Source organism: Triturus cristatus, chromosome 11, assembly GCF_964204655.1.
Source record: "Triturus cristatus chromosome 11, aTriCri1.1, whole genome shotgun sequence".
NCBI classification, from domain to species: domain Eukaryota; kingdom Metazoa; phylum Chordata; class Amphibia; order Caudata; family Salamandridae; genus Triturus; species Triturus cristatus.
Genome location: NC_140594.1, coordinates 499,615,593 through 499,630,483, shown reverse-complemented (window position 1 = coordinate 499,630,483; position 14,891 = coordinate 499,615,593). Strand labels below are relative to the sequence as shown.

Here is a 14,891-nt window from a genome sequence, read left to right as displayed (position 1 = left end):
GTATTGTTTACATTCCACTGAAAGAATGTGGTGCAGTGGAGGAAAAAGCCCACTGCAACTTCAGTTATTGCCCGAGGCATTCATTCACAGTTATATCACATGTCAATCACCAGTGGGCATGGCAAGGTGATAACTAAAGATCAAGCGAGCTTCTTAAAGATTCATTTGTTTTTCAGTAATACGATGATCCGGCAATTAAATCATTGCAACTGACAATAGTGTTATCGTCAAACACTTAGACGTAACATCCCGAAGCTGCGTTTCTTCTGTTTTACTCATTTAAAGGTTTGAAGCCAATGCCTGCATTTTGCTAGAACTAACAGGCAGCTAGTTCTGTCTTATGATGTGGTGTTACTGCATTTATGATGACTTTAAATTCTAAACTCGGACACAGTCACGAAAATCCACTCACTGCTTACAAGGTTTTTTCTCTCACTGACCTACTTTTAATGAAGGTCACGCGGTTTCCCGTAATTTTTCTACTGGATACAAAAAGTTCCCGAAGCACAGTCACGAAACTTTTCCAACTCTTGCTTGTTCCCCTTCTGGCACAGCCATTAAACACTTCTTTTCTTGTGCTTCTTTCCTTCCTCTGCACAGTCATGAAACTCTTTCTATTCCTGCCTCTTTCCCTCATGCCACACATGGTCCGTGACTGGCTACCCTCCCCTCCCAGCTTTCCACACCACCTTGAAGGATAGACATAAGCAAATTATCTTTGGAAGGCGGGGGGTCAGGGACCCCCCGGCCGTATTTATTATACAAAACAATAAAATGATGAATATTAACATAACATCGATTATGTAAGAATAAGCAAAATTCATGACATTAGATTTACAGTATTGTAGACAAAGATTGAAGGCTAACCTTAACAAACGTCTAATACAGCGTGTATCCTATCCGAATCTAACATCCTGCCTGAATTTTGCATTCTAACATTTCTGGCCGGACGGCAAGGTCGCTAACCGGTGTCAAGTCCTACTAACCACGCCCTTACCCACAGGTGCGCATGCGCGACAGGGGACCGCCTACCCCGTCGGCATCGTGAACTTCATTTAACCAACAAGGAGGGCCCTTACACTCGGCGTCATATGCTGACGTCATGGTGTATGTGCGGGGTGGCTACCTGCCTAAGGAAAGCGTGACTCCCTCCCCCGCATTTTTAGCAGCTAGCGGATATTCCTGCCCCTGAAGTTCTAGGAGGGACCAGTGGCCCCTCCCCCTGGGCCGCCCCCTCCGTGGATGGTGACGCCCCCCCTTAGGACCTTAAATTGCTGCTCACCGATCATGACCTTACCGCCCGACCAACCCTAATAAATACGACGATGAACCTAGGGAAAAAGAACTAGCTAAAGGACAGCTACACTAAACTAAAACCAGATCATATAAATACAAAGCATGCTGTGCTAATGGGAAAAAGGCCTAAGTACACACAATATTACCTTTATCAGAACAACTTAATCGCAGCTATATAACGGGAAAAAGGCCTAGGTACACCCAATATTGCCCCTAAAATAACATAATCTCAGCTGTATAACGGGAAAAAGGCCTAAGTACAGACAACATTCCTAACTAACCACAACCAAACCTACCTGTCAACGGGAAAAAAGGCCTATGACAAATTTAACTAGAACCCCCGACTAGCATGTTCAGTACCTTGTTTTGGGCTGGTGGGTGGGGAAAATTAGCAAGCCCCAAGCGTGGGGCAGACGAGAGGCGCGGGGAACAAGCCAAGGGCAAGAGGGTGTCCAGCTCGCCCTCCGCGCCTTAAGTAGCGAATTTACTCGCCGTTCTCGGGGCCCGCCCCCCGGCCGTCCCGCCCCCCTGCCCCGGAAGCTGAACAGCTGCTTCCGGGTCACGGGGGAGGCGTCAACCAATCGGTGTTGAGGGCGCGCCGCGCGCGTCATCGCCCCGCGACACACCCCCAACACCGAAAGGCCGGGGGAGGGGGGGGCGCCGCACTGCCATGAGGACGTGAGGGCCGAGTGGCCCCCACTTTACATTCTCTCCCTCCATCGGCCAGAAACTTAAGGAGCTCGCCTTAAACGCATCGTGCATTCAAACTTTTCTGTAATAATCCCCCCCCCCCCCCATTCATTATTGATAATTCAGTATTAGCACCCAGGTGATGAGTACTAACTACTGGTCTAATTGGCATCTAACTGGGTTCTCACATTGTCTCCTCCTTTCTAGACAAGGCCATCAATTTTGTTAGCAGAATATCGTACAACTCGTGTGACTTGACAGAGCTGGACAGGCCTTTTATTCGACTGGGCATTTCCCCGTGGGCCTGAGCCGTTGCCAGGGCCGGACTGGCCGTAGCGGGCACCAGGCATTTCCCCGGTGGGCTGCTAGGGTGGGGGCCGGTTTTGGGCTCCTGGGGGGCTGTTTTTGTTACTGGGGGTCAGCAATATCGCCCCCTGTGATGGAGACTCCCACCCTCGGGTCATGCAGCCCTTACTCTCCCTGCCCGGGTTATCACCCTACGCCGCTCTCCATTCCAGGGCGCGCGATCCAGAGTTTCCACCAAAGCGTCCGTGACAACAGGAACCCCGCCCCTCTCTCTATTGCAGAAACCAATCCCGACCGAAGACCCGCCGGAAGGGATACCTCCTGAACCCGGAAGTCCCTCCTCCAAGTCCCCAGCCGGAGACAGAAAAGACGGAAGGCGAGAGACAGAAGGCGTCGGAGGATCGTGGCAGGAGATTTCGGCTGGAGGTGCGACGGAAGGAGAGGACTGGAGTGGCGAACCTGAAGAGTGGTCTGAAGACTGGTGGAGTCCCCCGGAGGTGGCTGAAGAGCGGCCGTAACTCGGAGGAGAGTTACGGCGGAGCCCGTAAGTACCAGCTTCCTTCGTTAGAATAACATAGTAAACCCGTATGTACAGTAGTCCCCCTGTATATATACTCCCTCTATATTAGGCACACCATTGCACCCTGATAGGAACCCTTTGTAGATATTGTACAGCATCTTGCACTGTGTATAGTAGCCCACACGACCCTTTTCCGAGCACCCCTCTTTTCTCAGAACATCCATCCTTCCTCCTCCCCTTCCCTTTTTCCTCACGGTCTCTTTCGCCTTTATCACCCCTGGTTGCGGTAACGGGCATAGAACTCCAGCAGGACTAACGGCTCCCTCTGTTTTCTCTTACTGCCCTCCAAGGAGCCCATCCAACCTCATCCCTACGGCAGACGGCGAAGACCTGGAAGTCAGGGGAGCCCCATCGACGTCGACCGCGACAGAATAATCCAACACCATTTTCCTCCTGTTCGGGCCTGTCTCAGTGTACTCTCCTATTGCACGCAGTGCCTAGGCACAATAAAAGAACAATATTGCACACTATATCCGGCCTCCTTGCCTGCTTTTCCAGCCCGCCGACTCCCTACGCCCACACCCCCCTGTAACAAAACAAACTGCTCGGCTGCACTCCCCTTCACCCCAGGGGGGGCGGCTGAGCAGTTGGCAGGGCCGGTTTCTGTTCCCAGTCCGTCCCTGGCCGTTGCAGGCCGGTTTGGAAAGCTCTGGGTCACTCCTGGTGCCTCTGTCACTTTCCCCAGCTCCCCGAGGAGCAGGCATGAGGAGGCTTCAAGAGAGAGAGCTGGGGTGAAGGGAGTGAGAAAGCGACCAGAGAAGCAGAAGGGCGAGACAGAGGAGAAAAGGAGAAGTCAAGAATGGATGGCTGGGAAGAGGAAGACTACACAAGGAGAAGGGCGAGGGGCTGGTTGGAGCATTTTTGCCAGGGCTGCTTTCATTTCCCAGTGCGACAATGCTAATTGAAAATTATTAGGTTGGGGCCAAGTAGCAAGCCATCTAAAAACGACTTATCTTTGAATGCAAAATCACTAATAACACCTTTCAATTACCTATTCACCATTATTAAAAGGCACTGTTGTCACCCTGCACTGCCAATCATCAGCTAGTGGCTGTCTCTAAAAATCCGTGTACCCCATCATGGTTGGTTATGGACTGCTAGTACATGTGGGGATTTCTAAAGTGCTAGCCCAGCTACATAGGAAAAGACATTATTCGGGCATGCCTTCCCAATCTAGAAAAGAGCCACCCACCCCTGTACCGAATTCAAATGGACACGAACAGGCATATTTATCAATAAGTCACACAGCAAGCCAACGTGCTGCGCTGCGTGACAGGCAAAGGGCAGGAATGTGCCATTTTTAACATAATACGGTGCATTACTGTCTTTTCCCAGGGCTGGTGCACAATGTGCTGGCTAGCGCCAACGCAGGACCCTTGCACGATGGTGTAAGGGTGCCTGTGTTGTAAGCAGGATTGTTTTTTGTGCAGGAATGGACACATTCCTGCATAAAAACAATACCCTGAGGCATTTTCTTCTTTGCATGTGTGCTCCATAATGCAGCACACAGCACACATAGAAAGAGGAAAAATTAGGAGAAATACAAATATTTTTTCTCGTTATGCCTCACCAGGGAAGGCGTAGCATCTTGATGTATTTCCAGGTCTACCAGTAATGGTAAATCTGGAAATGCATCAAAATCCAAGGGTGTTGAATGGGAAAACCCATGCACCACTCAGGGAATGCCTCCCTGGGGCAGGGTAACGCAAAACAGTGATTTGCGCTGCATTTCGTTACTCTAGATTTATCAAGCCACTCCTGGCCGCGCAAGGCCCTGCGTGCTCATCAGTTGTTCATCCCTTAGCTACGTACATATGCAAACAGACTATGTGCTTATGTGTGGTCTGAGTTGTCTGAAATACAATCTTCTATATTCAACATCTTCGTTCTACCATTTTACGACCTATGTTTCACCAACCTCTGTATGTGCAGCCACCAAACATTTGCAGCTGTCTTTGAGTACAGACTTGCAACTATGTACAACACTCTTTAAAGGGCTCAACAATCTAAATAATTATAAAATGCTAGCTGTTGTTAGTAAGGAAGCTAGGGATGGCTGAAAGTCTCAAACACCATAGTTAAGGAACACAATGATATTTTTAATCTCCAATGACAACCCATAATGTTTCTTTTTGCAATAAAGGCAAAAATCCCAGACATGTCATTTTCACAGAACCAACATTTACACAGCTCATTACAACCTACACCTGAAGTGCAAACCAGAGTGTACCTAGTATCAATAAAGATGTAACGTCTGTTCCTGACTATACATCGTCTCCAGTTTTATCTTGGTTTATTCAGTAATGTTGACCTCCCTTGTCTGTTGCAGACTTTCTTTTTCATTCAACATCGATGGCCCTTCCTACTGGGAGGTTCTTTGGTTCACAGACCATCGTTTCAGCAGAATAACACTTGCTAATTTTGTCCACCTTCAAAATAGCAAGGAACACCATCTCGATCTCTGCAAAGTGTCAAGATACCCTCAACTTACTGGTGACACAATACTCACAAAACATACCTGTGCCAGCGATACCTTCAGAGCAGCTGAATCCAGCTCAGTGAAAAGATGAGTTAACAGTAGCACATCATGACAGCAAAACTGAATGTAGGAAATGCAGTTTTAGGGAAAGAACTGCACTCCGCTGAATACTTTAAATGGTGCTCAATTATAAAGGAAAATTGGTAGTGTTGTGTGTTTCCTGCATGGCCCATAGTAGTATTCCCTATGTTAGCCTAACTGTGCACATTGTAGGCCTTATTTTTCCTTTGCACACATTAATATATAAACATGCTTGCTCTTGTGCCACACCACCAACAAGGTCAAACAATAAGGTCTCCTGTTATTCTTTTTGGTCAGGCACTAGCACCTACATATAACACAAGAATGCAGCTGTTGTTTATGTGAATACATGTCTTGTCATGTAGATAAGCACATGAGCCCCAAACAGACACATGTAACGAGAGTTCTGAGACAAAAACACTGCGTGTGCTGAGATGTAGAACGTCCATCTGTGTATGCTAAGGTACGGGGTCTGCCAGTAATCCCAGAGATCTTTGGTATATAATCATTTAGCTTCAGTAGCAGGGCAGAGGGGTTTAAGTTTGTCTGTCCAATAAAATGACAGGGCTTTTTATGGTCTACGGTTTATGAACCATGCTTACAGTATTTTTAGTATGCATTTGTTTTCTTATTGTGGCACATATGCTGCATTTCAGAGCACAATCGTTTAAATAAATATTCTAAACTTCCTCCATGTCTCCTGGTTACATTATTGTGGACAAGTACAAGTGAGAGAGCGAAAGGGTGTGTCCTGTTACCACGATCCCTGAGAGGGTAGAGAGGGTTGTGTACTGACGTGCCAATTGACTAGTCTCGCTGGTAATGTTAGTAGGGCAAGTGAGTCTCTATCGCTAGTAGGATTCGGCCGCAGAGTTAATGCAGCGATATGGTTACTTAGTCCCTACATATTAAGGTTCTATGGTTCCAAGCATAGTTCTGTTCTAGAGCGGAATCCCTACAAAATGGTGCTGCCAACGTTTGGTCTGGTACTTACTTGCGGGTACCCTGAGTAGTGCTTGTACATGTTCGCAATACCCTTGTCCATGGTGTTAGGGATTTGTCCTCCACAGTTTTTAGGGAACACCTAGTTCTGTTAGTTTTTCAAGCTTGAACATTAAAAGGTTATAGCCCTCATTTTGCTACCCTTCAAATCCATCCTTAATTAATTATGGCACAGCCCATTGTTATTACTGTTTACTGCTGTCCGGAAGTTACACAGCATTTACTACAACATGGAGTACCTAATGCGGGTGCTCCTTTAATTTTTGTTGTTGAGGCGGACGCAGTGAACCGCTTTGAAGTTTTTTATTCCTGGGTCACGTTTCCAGCTGTGGGCGCTAATGATAATACCTTTCATAAATTAACAGTGCAGCAGGCACCTAATGCATATAGTCCATTTGCGCTTTTTGAAATCCCTCTAGCCGTATGGGGACACCAGCTGTGATTTAATGGTGTCCTCCCCCACGTCTTTGGGACTGTTAGAATGGGTCCCTTAAGTCCTGAAGGGGCCACATGCCGGCATTAGCGGGCTATACTCCCTATCCTAATATGGTGAACATTCATTTAGTAGAGACACACGCTTTGTATAATATTCTAGTGATATTATATTGACGTCTTACTTAATATATTTCCTGGGCTTTGCTAGCTAGTCTACCTAGACTTGGCATAAAAGGACAGGCCCAAAAACTGACCAGTAGGACCTGTGATTAGTTCTGTAGTTGTTCATTCAGTTATGGGCAAAAGACCCATAAATCGTGAAGAAATACCATTTTAACCGGCTAAATAAATTGACCAACTTGAAGCTCTGTTTCCCCTTACAGGATCACAAGACAAACACTGAATTTTAACTATATGCTTACCCACTGGACTGGTCCCTAGTCTACCTGACTGCAGCCCCTGGGGTATTAGTTTTGCCACTGTCTATACTCTTTGTCATGGCACTCCCTCAATGGCGGTTCTACTAAATACAGGGCTGAACTACAGAGACCAACCACTCAGATGGTAAAGGTGGTCAAGTAGTTATCCCAGTCGTGAGAGAAAATGGTAGGGTGATGGTTGCAGTGCAGAAGGTGAAACAAAAAGTGCTATTAAAAATGACTATCTAGATGCTAATAATTTTATTCTGGCGCTTATCTAAATGCCATTAATAAAACCTGTGCGTAAACAGCTTAAAAAATAACTGCTGGATTGATGGTCGACATGTTTCGGCAATCGGACAATGAGTCCACGCTCTCATCAGGACCCAAATACGCTACTGCAAAAATGTGGAAAACGGAACATTCAAAGAAAATTATAGGTTAAAAGCATGATTTCCACCAGGAGGATATAACATACAACCTGATCTGCTCTGTATGTCCAATTAGAACTGTTACAGGTAGGAAACCTAGATATAAATCAGAAATTGAAGGAGGTTCAGCTAGACGTTAGTGACAATACAACAGAATGTATACAAAGACAATGTGGCTTATCATTTGTCATGATCATAGTATATATATGACTACAAGTCAAAAAGTACTTGGATTATGCACTTACCCACAAATTTATGGGCATGTACACATTCTGTTGTATTGTCACTAACGTCTAGCTGAACCTCCACATTTTTGCAGTAGCGTATTTGGGTCCTGATGAGAGCGTGGACTCATTGTCCGATTGCCGAAACATGTCGACCATCAATCCAGCAGTTATTTTTTAAGCTGTTTACGCACAGGTTTTATTAATGGCATTTAGATAAGCGCCAGAATAAAATTATTAGCATCTAGATAGTCATTTTTAATAGCACTTTTTGTTTCACCTTCTGCACTGCAACCATCACCCTACCATTTTCTCTCACGACTGGGATAACTACTTGACCACCTTTACCATCTGAGTGGTTGGTCTCTGTAGTTCAGCCCTGTATTCCCAGATGATGATAAGCCACCTCTGGTGGGTGATGGGAATTATATTTTTGGTATATTACTCATTGTAATCGTTTTGGAGGTTCCTTTTGTCTAGTTCGTTAGAGTTATGTACACACAGTATATTAGACCCTCAGTACTTGTTGTTAAGTATATATAGATTTGGGGATTTATACTGCAGATGGTCTTTAAATTTTCCCTTGGACCCTCCTCCACTTTCACACTTTGTGAGAACCTTTTGTATTCAAGGTTCTACTAAATATCCTCAAACAAATACAGAATGAGCATGGGGCAGGTCCTGCCCTCGATATGGGAATAAAACCTTTGGTAAATGTCCCCATCGTCTCTGAAATAATTATTTCTAATGTTAAAGGTGAAGCAGCGTCTTTGGCTATACACCAGCTGCTTGCCACGGTGGCAGTAGCTGACCGGAAATGCGAGTTGCCTGTCATTATTACTAGTGTGTATACCTCTCTAGGATGTAAAAGTTTGGAGACCAGACCTTCAGTACCACCGCTTGGCAGGCCTAGCTCTGGCAAGGATGCCAGACCAGCCCATGAATTTCCTAAGAAGCCATGGGATAAATCTAAACAATGACAAAAACCTAGGCCACATGGGGGTTCTCTGCATCTGAATCCCCTGAGAGGAGATACGATTTTTGTGATCACACAAAACATTTAAACTCCTGACAGGTATCAGATTCCTGATCCTTGTCATCCCTGTTTCTTTAAGGACTAGTCTGATCAACAATACGATAGAGGAGGGAGATCTGACTGCATACAAGAAGAGGATATACAACTCACATCTTACGTGAAGATAAAGAAGGCGGATAGACCTCCTCCATATAAACCCCCTTCTTAGACAAAGCAAGTTGCTGCATTAGCTGCTAAATATGCCATAGACAGTGATAACCCTCCTCTTGAAAAGGAGTTGGGGGTGTGGCAGAAGTCACCATAGTACACCTGAATCTCCACCAATTTCTGGTAGAAAGAGCAACTGAAACATTTATTACATTTGAAACTGCGGACACCCGCATAGCCCCCCCAGGAATGACTCTTTGACTTGGATATTCAAATTGAAGGTGACGTCAAACGCACCATTAAAGCAGTATTTTGGGACAATTTAACTGCGTCCAATGACATTCTCTTGGCTGAGGTTTATTGGCTCTCACCATTTTTTCTTGCATGCCCGCAGGGTGAGGATGCCATACTCTCTTCTTTCTTGCATCTAGTACCAGACGAAGTCGAACAAACATATGCATCTGATTGGGTTCTTGCATTGGCCCCCATTCTTTTTTGTAGTCATACTGGTTGGGATAAGGATTCTCCTTATCATGTTATTCCAGTACAGTCCACACCTCAGGTACAACCAAAGTATCCTATTAAACGGGATGCGAAAGCACTTGTTAAAGAAATTCTTTCCCAGCTGGTGCACCAGGGAGTAATTAAACCTTCTGTGTCTCCGATGAATGATCCTCTTTTTCCTGTTATGAAACCAAATCATTCATATTGCATTGTCTTAGATTATAGACATTTAAATAGTCTTACATGCACTATTGTGGTAAAACAATACACAGTACGGCACTCATTAATAATGTGGTCCGTAAAAAATATAGGACCAAGAGCACTTTTGGTTAGCCACAATTTGGCTCCATAGAGCCATGACTGGTCCTCATTTAGCACCCTTGGTTTTCAGATGCGCTACGCATGACTCCCTATGGGATATAAGAACAGCACAAAAGTTTTGTGCGCACAGATTGTATTGATTCTCCATGACATTGATCCTGATGATCTGTCATACACGGATGATATGTACTTCATTGAAGATGAATTGAACCCTTAGTTAGCGAGAGTGGACAGCATAATATGCAATTTGCAGTCCTCGGTTACAAATTTAACTTCAAAAAATCTTTTGTAGCTTTTTTCAGTGTCTTTTTCTTAGGATGTGAACTTACACATGAGGGGAAAATTCTTGACCCTGAATTTCTGGAAAAACTGTGCTCAATTACAGCCACCCATACACTTACAAAAATTGCAGTCTTTGCTGGGATTCTTGAATTTTGGCAGGACATACATACAAGATTATGCTCAACATATTAAACCTCTTTATGCCGGCCCAGATTTTGTTGCTTCCTACTGGACGTTGGAACATACTGATATGCTCAGATCGTAACAGTCTTACTTGCTTGAAACACGCCTTTTACATACACGTCAATACTATGAACATAGGCTTAGGCATCCGTGTTTTACCAGTAGCAATTCGATTTACATCTGTCACCTTTAATTAAGGTGAAACAGTACCAATAGCTTATAAATCGCATTTCTGATCACCTGTGGAGATTAATTTAGCTTCTACTGAAAATATTCTAACTGATCCTGAAGGAACGGCCACTTGCTCAAGGTAAACACATTATTGGCATTTCTCCTGTTCCTGCCCTGGAGACTGTTACAAAAGCCAGAGTTCCTAATGCAAAAGCCCTCCACCCTCATTAGATACAATGAGCTACATCCTTAACAGCCGTGGATCTAGACTTTGTCTTTGACCCTTCTTTGTAAACACAAGAATTTTTGCAATATGCACAAGTTTATTCTTTGCCTTCTTCGATCTGCCTTTTGACCAATATAGGTCCATCATTTATACTGCTGGGTCTTCACAACCTGCTATTGGTTCTAAACAGCATTATTCTGCTGCATGTGCCATCATTCTTAGTACTATCTCTGATGGCATCTTTCCCTCTCAAACTACTTGCATGCAATCTCTTGGGGACTGCACTGTGCAGTTGACTGAACTGAAGGGTTTACTTCTTGCACTTGAAAATATGGATCCTAAATTTCCCACACTTTTTATGTGTGATTCATATTATTGTGTACAATCTCTCAATGATAATTTACATTTTTGGTGACAAAATGACTTAGAAGAGTGCAAGGGTAGCACAATCAAGCACAAGTTGCTTTTGGTTAAGGTGGCAGATCATAAAGATAGGTTGCCACATGTTATGCATACATTGAGCCATCATCATGTGGGAGCACACGCCATAGGGAATATTCTGGCTGATGAAGCTACCAAATCTGCAGTAGCTACAGCTAAAATTGCAGCGATCATGCACTCTAAGACTCATATCGTCAATGATACTTTGTTTTCCATCAAAGCTTTAAAAAGGAGCACCCCCTTAACGAGGGGCTTTCCTTATAACTATTCCTATAATTTAAATGGCCAAAATGTTCCTTTTGTAACTATTCCTGGCATTGGTGATCGCATGATTCCCATGGCAGACTGCAGATATGATTTCATTGTAGGCGCACGTGAAGGTATAGCTTCTGCGAATGCCGGTGTGGCTGCCACCATTTCACTATTAAAGAAAAAACATTGGTGGCAAGGTTTTATACTAACAGACCAGAAATTATGTTTTGTGTTGTGACATTTGTCAACAGATTAAAAGCTCTACTGTGACTCGTCCATCGCAGACACAACTTTTTATATCTAAGCAGCCTTTCGGCTGTATTTATTTAGATCAATGTGCTCCACTGATTTCAGATACTGTATTCAAATTAGTTCTGGTTGCAGTTGATTCTTTCTCTGGATTGTCTCTCTGGGTTTGGCCACAGTGCTCAGCTGATGCTCGAACTCTTATTAAAGACTTGCAAGACTTCATCTGGACTCATGCCTGTTGCACATTCCATTAGGACCAACGTCGGCTTTCGTTTCTAAAGGGTATGGTTATTCAATGAAATCCATGGGTGTGCAAGTACATTTTTCTTCTCTGTATAGATTTAAAGTGTAATTCTGTTGTGGAGATAATGAACCATGACTTAGATCAGCCCTTAACGGTTAGTGAAATAGTTACGGGGTTGGATTGGTTGATCCATCTATTTGGGGTTCAACGAGCTTTAAAAATCCTCACAAAAAGAACTCTGGGTGGGTGGGCCCTGTATGAATTGCTTTTTGGGTGGGTGGGCCCAGTATGAATTGCTTTTTGGCATCCAGATGTATGTTCCAAAACTTGATGGTCCAGACTTTGTTGGGGAGCAGCAACCTTTGACGTAGATTACTATTGTGCTGTCTTACAGGACCTACAAAAGATCTGTGGCGCTAACTCACACAAAAATGTGCCTGCATCTCATCCTTTGCTTCTGAAGTTCCTCTTCCAGTTTCCCGCTGGCTTCCAAACATTGGAGATCTGGTTCGAGAATAGGTGGCCATAAAAAACAAATTTGACCCAATGTACCGTGCTCCGGTTCCAGTCTCTGGTCTTCAAGGTATACAAACTGTGATTTTGCCACCTCTCCAGGTTTATAAAGACAAGCGCTTTGTCTCCATTGAACATGGCATACTACACCATTTGGGCAATACTACATAATATGCCACGGTATAGAAATTATTTTCCGCAAGACTTTTCTTTACAGCCTGTGAGCACCACTGATGCTGATACTACCTGTATGAGAGATGGGGAGACTAGGTCCTCTTCCGACAACTTCCCTGACAAGATACCTGTTTCTACTATCACGTCTTCTACAACAGATGTCATTTTTAATGATCCACTGTTGGTGGGTCCATCCAAGTTGGTTTTTCTAGTCCTACTGCTGAGTCCCAACTTCCTGTTTTCCAGATGAGTACCTCCAGATACTACATGGATAAAAATGATTTTTCTTCTGATAGTTCTTCTGTTTTGAATCCGCCTCCAGCACCGATTTATGTTTTTATTTCATGATTAAAAGGCACTTATCTAGTCTCTTTGGAAAAATGTCTGAATCATACTTTTCTTGGTTTTCTTGTTCATGTGGATTGGATCTGTGAGTGTTTTCCTACTAATCAATGCCCATTCCCTTCTGGAACGTTCTGCTGCAGAACTGGTTGATGGGGTGTTGGCCCCCCACTCTTCATCACATAAAAAGAAAAAAGACTTGCCCCTTGTTAACATTTTAGCCACTACAGTGACTGATGAAATTCTATGGGATTAAGTTCCTTTTGACATATTTGGTCCGACGGAGATCCTGCAGTTACCATATGTGTTCAAAGTTTCTATGGGTGACGTAATAGTACCAGAGTTACAGTCAGATGATTGGGTTGCTGATACTGTATATTCTATGTTTTCTGAATTAGTTTATTATACTGTTTTTGAATCAGAGGACCTTCATCTTAGTCCTGCTAATTGTGCTGATATGTTCTTTTACCATCAATCTGGACACCATTTTCTACATAGAACAATTAGACAGCATCCCTATTTTAATTATACACAATGGAAACTTTGTCCAACTCCCCCTCAAGAGAGTTCCAAAATGCAAAATAATAAATATACATTTTTGGGCATATGACACTTCAGACCCCATGTCATAATATTTTAAATTAACACCAACATCATGAAAGAATTATATGCATACTCAAACTAAGCTTATATATACTGCAATGTTTTTTAATCAGTTGGCCCTTAAAGATTAAGATTATTGGAAGAACACTATTGATTTGAAATTGATTTGGGGTACGAAGTCCTGGCAGGTTCAGGGCATGGAAACCTTGTTTCGAGCCTGTCTATTCCCCACACAGATGATTTTCTTGAATGAAACAATCAGACAGACCACTTGTCTGGGATTGGCCGAAATTTAAAAAATGAATGCTCCGACCATTCCCTTGTTGCCTGCTTTAATAAATGGCAGAGTTTGACAAATTACACAGAAGAACAATTAAATAGAATGGTGCAGAAAGGTACATTTAATTCTTCATTTTCCAGTCCTGGCGGGTGGTTAGTATGACCAGTGGACATAAATGGTTGTCATGCTTGTTTTCTTAATTCCGCACCTGGGTTTAAATCAAGTAGACCTGATCCCCGATGTTCACAGTCAACACATTCTGGTATTATTATCACCTATTCATTAGGAAATGTATGTCAACAATAGTTGGAACATTCAATACTGTCAGCAGTAAAAAAAACACCTTTCTCTCCTGTCCGAGGACATTAATTTATCAGATTTTCTTTTAGGTCCCAAATCCCCCCATTCTAAAAGATTTATATATGCTACCTATAATGAAATTTGGAAATTGTCCAAGATGGAAGCTGCTGCATGTTTAAGACAAATTGACCAAGATAATTTGGACAAAGTGCTTGCTTTTGTTGATAATAGTATTAATATGCTGTCATCTCATATTTACAACTTAAACAACACTGTATTGTCTCTTATTGATATTGTGCAGGGTGACATGTCAGTGCTGTATCATGGGCAAGGTCAGCTTAGATATATTGTGCAGTTTAGCTGGACACTTCAAACACTCAAAAATGGGCGTGTTCCTTGGCATTACTTGAATTACAATGATTTATTTCTGCCTTGTAATTTAACACATAAACTACAATTGATGGCCATAAAAGACGTGACCTATACAATGCTGCATTAAAAAAATTAGAACAGCTCCCATTCACTATACCTGAAAGCCTTTAGTGGTGTGGTTGATACACAGAGCTATGTCACTGCCTATTTCGACATTTCAATTTACAGCTTGCATGAAACATTTTCCTGTGGATAGATATGAACCCTAGATAGCAGTTACATAATTGAATTATGGTCATTCCCCTTTA

At 43.4% G+C, this 14,891-nt stretch overlaps 1 long non-coding RNA gene across 1 annotated transcript in view; it reads left to right on the top strand.

Annotated features, from left to right (window-relative positions):
- LOC146784481 (uncharacterized) overlaps nt 1–14,891 on the top strand; it is an 85,912-nt gene that overhangs the window by 68,756 nt on the left and 2,265 nt on the right. The window lies entirely within an intron of this gene.